A 10000-nucleotide genomic window follows, 5' to 3' on the forward strand; every position below is an offset into this window, starting at 1 on the left:
ACTTTCCTTTCTATAATTTTTATTCTTGATTCGTGTTGCGTACTCTCTCGACCCCGTGTGAAAACACGAGAGAGAATATAAAGAAATATTTTGGGACGTTTGGTAACGAAATGCATGGGTTTGCGAAAAAAAATTGTTAAATTTCTTGTTTTTTTTTTTTCGCCCGCTTCGTGAGAGACTCTCATTTTATTTTCTTTCTCTCTATAAATTTTGTCTTTGGACCAAAGGGAACACCCCCTTTTAGCCTCTCTCTATTTCGTGTTAAACGAGAAACGAAATTTAGAGTGTGACACGGAGGCTTTCACGCGGGGGGTGTCCGGGTAACCGATGGAAATCGAACCACGAAACCGCTTCGACGAACGAAGTCGCAACTTCACGAGAGTCCGCCTGCTTACGACGGACGATATGGTAACGTATCGCTTTACGGACCGGCTGAGAAGCGAAAACGATAGCGTAGTCTCCTTCGTTGGTAGACCGATCTGACGCCGGCCATGGAGTGTCCGTATTGAATCTCGCGATACCGCCAAGACGTCCAATATATGTAAGCAGCGAGCAGGAGACTCTGTGTTACGCGCGACAGCGCGTTTCGTATTTTCCACGGTTTTTGAATGACTTTACCACCCGGAACGGACTGAAAACTCGCCGCACGAAGAGAAATGCGTCACAGAGCGTTGTTTCATCGGCGGTTCTGTAGTTTTATACGGTCCTTTACCCGTCCATGGACGTTATCGTGTCGTCTTAATCATCAATCAGCTCGGGTAAATCTGTGAACAGAGCTATGACGGGACGACGTCCGAATACCGATACTCGATCTTGCGCTTGGATTGGAGTTAGTATTCTATGGACAATCGAACGAATTTATAAACCAGGTTAAATAAATCACGTACATACTGGTTTTCAGACGCTGAGTTGTTAAATATGAACAAAAATTTTTATACGATTACCCTGAACGGTGGATCACTTGGCTCGTGGGTCGATGAAGAACGCAGCTAATTGCGCGTCAACGTGTGAACTGCAGGACACATGAACATCGACATTTCGAACGCACATTGCGGTCCACGGATACAATTCCTGGACCACGCCTGGCTGAGGGTCGTTTATATAACTAAAGACTGCTTGCGTTTGCCTTTAGCAGCAAAAGGTTTTCTCTTCATTGTTAAATTTTTTTCGGTACCGCTCGTCGTTCGACTAGATAAAACGAAACTGTTAAACGCCGAAAAGTCGAACGTTTCGGAGCGGGATCCGATGGTCGAACGCGAGAGAGAGAACAACTTGCGAAATTGGCGAAAACGTACGAGCGATGGTTGGACATTTCGTCGGCGTTTGACGCGGAGAATGTTAAATGGAACGTTCGTGTCTCGCCCTCTCTTTGCTAGTGTTCATTTTTTTCACAGGCGACAGAAGAACATTTTCGTATATCTCGCAATTCTTAGTTTTTAGGATCTTCTCGGCGGAATGCGCTTATCTCGGCTTGCGTGAGTCGTGGTTTCTAGTTAAACCCCTAAAAGAGACCATATACGACCGCCCGTGAAAGAGCGCTCCCGAGTCGAAAACACCTAACTACAGAAGGATATTTAGACGAGAGAGAAAATGATTCTTCGCCCTGCGAGAGAATTGTTAGACACCAATTGAAGGAAGCAAGCCGAGAGTAGAGCGTGTTTACGGCGTTTCTCCGCGCTCCCGACGTTGTCTGAAATGATTGTCGAATTTTTTTTTCGACGGTGCGAAAGTTTATACAACGAGGGGAAAAGTTAAAAATAAACGTGCGACGGAAGCTCTTTCACGGTTAAATTATTACGAGATCGTAGCTTCGCCACGTTTTTTTTAACATTTACAAGCGCAGATCGCTTCGTTGTCGTTGATTAGAAGCGGAAGACCGCGCGATCCCAATACGGGTTCCGGTCGTCCAGTCCTCGAAGTGCATAATTGTGCCGGACGGACGTTGAAAAACCCGGACCGATCGAACGATAAACGCTTATTTGGTGATCGTCTTGCGAGAGTCTCCCTTCATTGTTGTTCGTGTGTTAAATTTCTTTTATCGAACAACGGTCGAACGCAAATGAACAATGACATTTACACCGAAGATCGATCTCGAAACGCTTTTGTTCCTCCTTTTGTGCGCTCGTGGTTTCATCGAACGATATATACACGACGAAGGTGTACCACGCACGTTAAAAATGGGATTTCTTTTTTCCTTTAACCCTTTATTCTCTGGACCATGATAAGTCACCGATGGTTTACATGGCTGTCTCTGGCATTCTCGCCCTTTTCTTGGGATTTTGCGTCGGAACGCGACAGCAAAAGAAAAAACGTATCGGACGATGCGTCTTTACGGTTTATCGACCGTCGAGTGTATATTCGAACGTAAATATGTTGTAACGGTATATGTATCCTTTAGGGGACAAAAGAAACATGAAACGATCGTGTGCGAGAGCGCGCCGAGGGTAAGAAGAAAAGGTGTCCGACCTTTATCTCCTCGTTGTCGTAGTCTCTCCTCGTCGTTTGTTTTAACGCGCCCTGGATAGATAAAAAGATATATCCGATTATAATATATACATATATACTCCGACGCGAGTCGAGAACAACCGGACGTCGTCGTCGTCGTTTTTTTTTTTTGTCGTTGTCCCGCCTGCCCGAATATGCGGCGTTTTAAGTGCCTTTTTTCTTTTGTCGAACAAAAGAGAGAGGAGACACCGAGCTTTCATTTTGGCTCGTACGTACCTTCGAGTAGTCGACGATATTGTGTTGATCCGAAAAGAGAAAAATAGTTGGTTATCGAACGATACAAGGAAAAAATCGAACGACATAATCCCTGTGCGTCGTTGGTATTAATATACCTTTCGTATTACGTGTCGAAACCCCGAAAAGAGCGTACAGTTTGTGGTATAACTTTGAAAAGAAATAATAAAATTTCGACGACCTCAGAGCAGGCGAGATTACCCGCTGAATTTAAGCATATTAATAAGCGGAGGAAAAGAAACTAACAAGGATTTCCTTAGTAGCGGCGAGCGAACAGGAATGAGCCCAGCACTGAATCCCGCGGTTAACGCCGCTGGGAAATGTAGTGTTCAGGAGGATCCGTTTATCCCGAGACATCGAATCGCGTCCAAGTCCATCTTGAATGGGGCCACTTACCCATAGAGGGTGCCAGGCCCGTAGCGACCGGTACGCGTCTCGGGTGGATCTCTCCTTAGAGTCGGGTTGCTTGAGAGTGCAGCCCTAAGTGGGTGGTAAACTCCATCTAAGGCTAAATATGACCACGAGACCGATAGCGAACAAGTACCGTGAGGGAAAGTTGAAAAGAACTTTGAAGAGAGAGTTCAAGAGTACGTGAAACCGTTCAGGGGTAAACCCGAGAAACCCAAAAGATCGAATGGGGAGATTCATCGTCAACGAAGCTGGCTCCCGTGTTGGTGCGATAGTGCCCCGGATGGTCCCGTTACGGCGGGTTTCCCATCGGCGTGGGCACACCACCCGCGGCGAATGTTCCGGCTATGTAGTCGTGCACTTCTCCCCTAGTAGAACGTCGCGACCCGTTGCGTGTCGGTCTAAGGCCCGAGGCGAAGACTGTCCGTCGCTTTTAGCGTACGATGACAGCCCCTTGGATGCCCGGCCGACTGCGCGACGGTACTCAGACGGTATCGGGCCGCAAAATTCTCGAACGCACTGCGTCCAGGACCGCCGCAAGCTCGTTCCAGTCTAGATACCGGATGTACGGACTTAGCGCCGTAACCGGGCCTGGCGGGCTGTTGGCAGGCGGAGTCCTTGGACTGGCCAAACTTTGAATTACCGGTCGGCGACGCTATTGCTTTGGGTACTCTCGGGACCCGTCTTGAAACACGGACCAAGGAGTCTAACATGTACGCGAGTCATTGGGATTTGATAAACCTAAAGGCGAAATGAAAGTGAAAGTCGTCCGTGAAGTCGACTAAGGGAGGATGGGCCTCGTTACGATTAGGCCTCGCACTCCCGGGGCGTCTCGTTCTCATTGCGAGAAGAGGCGCACCTAGAGCGTACACGTTGGGACCCGAAAGATGGTGAACTATGCCTGGTCAGGACGAAGTCAGGGGAAACCCTGATGGAGGTCCGTAGCGATTCTGACGTGCAAATCGATCGTCGGAACTGGGTATAGGGGCGAAAGACTAATCGAACCATCTAGTAGCTGGTTCCCTCCGAAGTTTCCCTCAGGATAGCTGGCACTCGACTCGAACGCATAACGAGTCTCATCTGGTAAAGCGAATGATTAGAGGCCTTGGGGCCGAAACGACCTCAACCTATTCTCAAACTTTAAATGGGTGAGATCTCTGGCTTGCTTGAATTTTCATGAAGCCACGAGATATAAATTGATAAAATTTTTCTTGGATCAGAGTGCCAAGTGGGCCAATTTTGGTAAGCAGAACTGGCGCTGTGGGATGAACCAAACGCAGAGTTAAGGCGCCTAAGTCGACGCTTATGGGATACCATGAAAGGCGTTGGTTGCTTAAGACAGCAGGACGGTGGCCATGGAAGTCGGAATCCGCTAAGGAGTGTGTAACAACTCACCTGCCGAAGCAACTAGCCCTGAAAATGGATGGCGCTGAAGCGTCGCGCCTATACTCCGCCGTCAACGGCAAGTGCGCAGGAACGGGATTTAGTTCCCGTTCTCCATGAAGCCTTGACGAGTAGGAGGGTCGCGGCGGTGTGCGCAGAAGGGTCTGGGCGTGAGCCTGCCTGGAGCCGCCGTCGGTGCAGATCTTGGTGGTAGTAGCAAATACTCCAGCGAGGACCTGGAGGACTGACGTGGAGAAGGGTTTCGTGTGAACAGCCGTTGCACACGAGTCAGTCGATCCTAAGCCCTAAGAGAAATCTAATGTTGATGAGGTGTCCTAAAATTCACGCTTTTCGAACGCAAATGACAAACATACGTACGCTCGCACGCACGTACGCGCGCAAAAGGCAAAAAATGTTAAAAAGAGAAAAAAATTGCAGTTAAATAACAATTTACGTCGCCGTCGTTTCGTGTTTGTGTCCTAATCCACCGCTCGAACATGATCATTTTTATTGATAAATTGACAAAAACGTTGAACGCTGAAAAAAAATGATCGCGGTTCGGATCGATGGATACTTCACGTTCGACGTGATGCGACGTTGTCGAACGCCTGAAAGCGATTTTTTTTCTATTTTTTGCTTGGTTAAATCTTACAAACTATCGAACGCAAGTCGTGTCGTCGTTGCGTCGCAGATGCGTCGTTGTTTATATAATTTTGCGTGATTTGGGAAGAAACACACCCATCGGGCGAAAGGGAATCCGGTTCCTATTCCGGAACCCGGCAGCGGAACCGCATACCAATCGGGCCCTCGTAAGAGTGTTCGTCGGGGTAACCCAAAATGACCTGGAGACGCCGTCGGGAGATCTGGGAAGAGTTTTCTTTTCTGTATAAGCGTTCGAGTTCCCTGGAAACCTCTAGCAGGGAGATAGGGTTTGGAACGCGAAGAGCACCGCAGTTGCGGCGGTGTCTGGATCTTCCCCTCGGACCTTGAAAATCCAGGAGAGGGCCACGTGGAGGTATCGCGCCGGTTCGTACCCATATCCGCAGCAGGTCTCCAAGGTGAAGAGCCTCTAGTCGATAGATTAATGTAGGTAAGGGAAGTCGGCAAATTGGATCCGTAACTTCGGAATAAGGATTGGCTCTGAGGAGCGGGGCGTGTCGGGCTTGGTCGGGAAGTTGGCCAGGCTGACGTGCCGGGCCTGGGCGAGGTGAACGGTTGGCGACTTCGCGTCGCGTCCCGGAATCCGAGCTCGGTCCCGTGCCTTGGCCGCCAACGGATCTTCCTTGCTGCGAGGCTTCTTGTGACGGCTTCGGCCGTCCTTTTCGCCTCTTCGGCCGCCATTCAACGCTTAGCTCAGAACTGGCACGGACTAGGGGAATCCGACTGTCTAATTAAAACAAAGCATTGCGATGGCCCTCAAGGGTGATGACGCAATGTGATTTCTGCCCAGTGCTCTGAATGTCAACGTGAAGAAATTCAATTAAGCGCGGGTAAACGGCGGGAGTAACTATGACTCTCTTAAGCGTAAATCGCTCCGAGTTTCTCCTTCGGTTCGCCGGGGGAAAAACTCCGTCGCTTGCGTGAGTCATGGTTGCAGGGATGGCAATGCGTAACTCAGACCTCTCGTTAGGTCCTTCAGCCTCTCCCATCCAAGTCGCACGACCTACCTCCTAGTGGTACCTGCCGGTAACGTGACTGGTTGGCTGTTTGGGTGACTCACGTCACCATCGCAGTCCCAGTCACGGCTAAACGGCGTGCGGCGAACGGGCGCAAGCCCAAACGACATTATGTCGGAGGTGTCCCGGGGTCAGCAGCCCTCGGACGTCTCGGAGCTTAGCTCCAAATTTCTACCGCTCCAAGAAACACAAGGAATAAAACTCGGATACCCGGATTGGATTCTGTTGACGACTCGGCGACGTCCCATGGATATCCCGTCGATACACGTTCGGACGATGACTGCTCGACATGTCCCTCATGTTTGACTGATCTTTCATCGAGGATCCTGGCGCAGAGGAAACAACATATTCGACGCTGCAATCAACCTCCTCCCAATGAGGATGGAACCTACACCTGTGAGACATGCTCATCCAAGTTCCAAAAATACGCCGGCCTCAGGCAACACATCAAACGCGCTCACCCTACAGACTACAACGATCAGGATCTCGTGTTGGCCGTAAAACGAGCCACGACCAGCAGGCCTAAATGGACTCCCTCCGAGGAGAAGCAGCTTGCACTCCTCGAGTCGCAGCTGCCCGCAGGCCTATCCCAAACGGAGATCAACACACGGCTAGCTGCACTACACACCGGCCGCTCCAGTGAGGCTATAAAGAAACAGCGGCAGAAGCTGTCATATAAAGATGCACTTTCGGGGATCTCTTCCGCCTCGACTTCTGCTGCCGGGAGCGTGCCGCTATCACCACCATCTACCGACTCACGGTGCCCGGCGGAGAGCGTTGCCGCACGTGCGGATTTGCCGTCTGACATCCCAGACGTGGGGTATGAGCGGCCGCCGTCGGACGCCGGTGGCAATAGCAATAGTTGTCCACCACTACTACAACACTCCGATATCTGCCGCTTCCTTCGGGAGCTGTCACCCTCGTGCTCGCTCGAGGTTCAGCAGCTTATTGCCACCCTGTTCGACTGCGCGGAGTTTGAGGAGTTCGACCCGCATATTTGCCACGCGATTAGTGAGTTGGGGAACCATAAAGACTCATTACGTACTGCTGGGGGTGGGCGGGGGAGACATAAACGTGGCAAGGTTAAAAGACCCGGGACCAAGAGGAAATCGAATCGTGCGGCTAAGAGATCCGCAAATTTTAGCACGTATCAGCGACTGTTTGCCGAAAATCCTACGCAAGTTGCACATGCTATCTTGGACGACAAGGACATCAATGTCACCACATGCCCTAAGATGGCCGAGATCGAGGCCTATTTTCGTCCAATCTTTGAGGAATGCCCGGACTACTCCGGACCGGATCCGCAACCTCCAAGTGAGGTTCGGCATATGGATTATCCTATTACCACCGCCGAGACGGAGCTGGCCCTGCGGCGCCTCAAGCAGTCAGCAAGCGGCCCGGATAAAATTACTCGCGACGACCTGAGGAAGGCGAACCTGGCCGACGTGGTTGGACTCCTCAATATCGTGTTCGGTTTGTGCCGCACACCAACCTTGTTGCGCCACAATCGCACCGTGCTTATACCCAAGAAGGGCGATCTTTCTCTAACTTCCAACTGGCGTCCCATCACAGTCTCCTCTATCTTCTCCAGACTCCTACACAAAATTTTGGCCTCAAGACTATCTAACAATATTAAACTACATCACGCTCAGAGGGGTTTTACTCCGTGTGACGGAATTATGTCCAGTAGTACCATCCTGGACGCAATCGTGCGTGAGCACCGAACGAACGGCAAGCCCCTCTACGTGTTGTCCATAGACCTAACTAAAGCCTTTGACAAAATTCATCCCATCGCCATAGAAAACTCTCTTATCAATAAAGGTGTAGGGGAATCCGACTGTCTAATTAAAACAAAGCATTGCGATGGCCCTCAAGGGTGATGACGCAATGTGATTTCTGCCCAGTGCTCTGAATGTCAACGTGAAGAAATTCAATTAAGCGCGGGTAAACGGCGGGAGTAACTATGACTCTCTTAAGCTATAAATTCCGTATCTCCCCCTCGATGCCTCCCCTCCGGCTCAGCCACCTGATCGTTTCCGACCAGGTGTTGCCCAGCTCCCACCTCGTGGAGGTGCGGAGGGATCGGGAGCCACTTTACATCGTGCGTGGCACGTCGGGGGAGATCCGGTTGCTTGAGAGTTGAAGTTACTGGGATGGTGATGCGTAATATAGACCTTTCATTAGGTCCGTTAGCCTCTCCTATCCCAGCTGCGCGCCATGCCTCCTCGTGGCCCCGCCGGTAACGTGTCTGTAACAATTACACATACACTAATACACAATGCACATACATCACACTTACACACTCACGATTACACACACTCACACTTACACGCACACTTATTATTACACACACTCAAACATACACACACACACACGCGTCAAGTCTACACACAGCTATATATTTGATATTTACACATTCCTACACACAGACACGGCTGAATGGCGTGCAGCGTTTATGTGGAGTAACTTCTCCACAGCAAGAAAGTTTACATTTCTTGCTCAGTGAGCTAATTGGTGCTTAGCAACTAGGGTGAATGGCAGCCCATCAACTAAACAGGCATTTGCCTCCAAAGTACTATTAGTACTAGCGTCTGGCAGAAGATCCGCCATATTGCCAATGTTTTATGCGGTGATTAAGCGAAAAGGATTTATCCTTTTCGCAGCAACGGACCGGATTGTCCTTAAACATCCACACTTTCCCTGAATAGGGCCAAAATCTATGTTTATGAATAGTGATGATCAAGTCTCGGAGGCTGGCGACATCTTGGACCCCGTGGTGTCGTCTGCTGCGGAGTTAATCGCGAACATGCAAGGGGTAGCCGGTGGCGTAACCCTGGTTCCTGATACGTCACAGGCCGCAGGCCTTCCTGCGAACGGGCAAGGGAACCCGCCTATGCTTTTGCGTTCATTAAGGCGTAATAGAATACTTGAACGCACTGACCATACCATCAAGGTCATTAATGCGGCGCCTATTTTATGTCCTAAATGTAAAGACCGTGACCAATCTATTATGTTTTTAAAACCGAAACAATTGTCCGACCATTGTGATAAATATCACAAAGAGTTGCGCACGCATTGGCAATGTGGCACCTGCGAAAAGATTTTTGACAAGGTGCATGGGCTCATTGTGCATGCTCCAAAATGTAAGGGCCCACAGGTAGTTGTGTCGCTCCCATTCCAATGTAACCAATGTGCCTTGTCTTTTGCCAGTAAATCCGGGTTGTCACAACACGAGCGACACCAACATCCAATAACACGTAACGAAAAGAGAATAGAAGCACTGGCTGGAGAGTCTAGTCGCGACGTTAGACCTTCTACAGTATGGACTGAAGACGAAACAAAACTTTTAATTGAATTAGACGCAAAATACAAAGATGACCCGAACATTAAACATATAAATAAATTAATCTCTCAGTTCTTACCTGGCAAGACGGCAAAACAAATATCGGATAAGAGGCGTTATTTACGTGAATCGAACCTAAGAATAAACGACGATAATATTATACTTACCTCAGCTGATGATACCCAAAATACCGTGTTTACAAACGAACAGTTTCAAGATATCTGGATTGTTCCAACAGCTGAGCGGTCTGACGATGCGCTGAACGAAACCAGACATTCGGACAATGATGCCTCTTACAAGACGACTCTCAAGGAAGCAATTAAGGCTGCTGTTTGCCCCGATGATTGGCCAGAAATATGGCAACAAATTATAGAGGCCGCTAATTCTGAAATGTTGCAACCTGAAACGCTGGAATCTATTACTACTAATATTACCACAAAGTTATTAACAA

General features: G+C 49.3%; 1 non-coding gene and 1 pseudogene across 1 annotated transcript; both read left to right on the forward strand.

Annotated features, from left to right (window-relative positions):
• The first annotated feature begins 941 nt into the window (after positions 1-941).
• On the forward strand, positions 942-1096 carry LOC143266424 (5.8S ribosomal RNA). The gene has a single exon (XR_013041412.1). It is a non-coding gene; the product is annotated as a 5.8S ribosomal RNA (ribosomal RNA).
• Positions 1097-2916: 1820 nt separating this feature from the next.
• The window catches only part of LOC143266423 (large subunit ribosomal RNA), an 11165-nt pseudogene continuing 4081 nt past the window's right edge, over positions 2917-10000 (forward strand).

Source organism: Megachile rotundata, unplaced genomic scaffold, assembly GCF_050947335.1.
Source record: "Megachile rotundata isolate GNS110a unplaced genomic scaffold, iyMegRotu1 scaffold0611, whole genome shotgun sequence".
NCBI classification, from domain to species: Eukaryota; Metazoa; Arthropoda; class Insecta; order Hymenoptera; family Megachilidae; genus Megachile; species Megachile rotundata.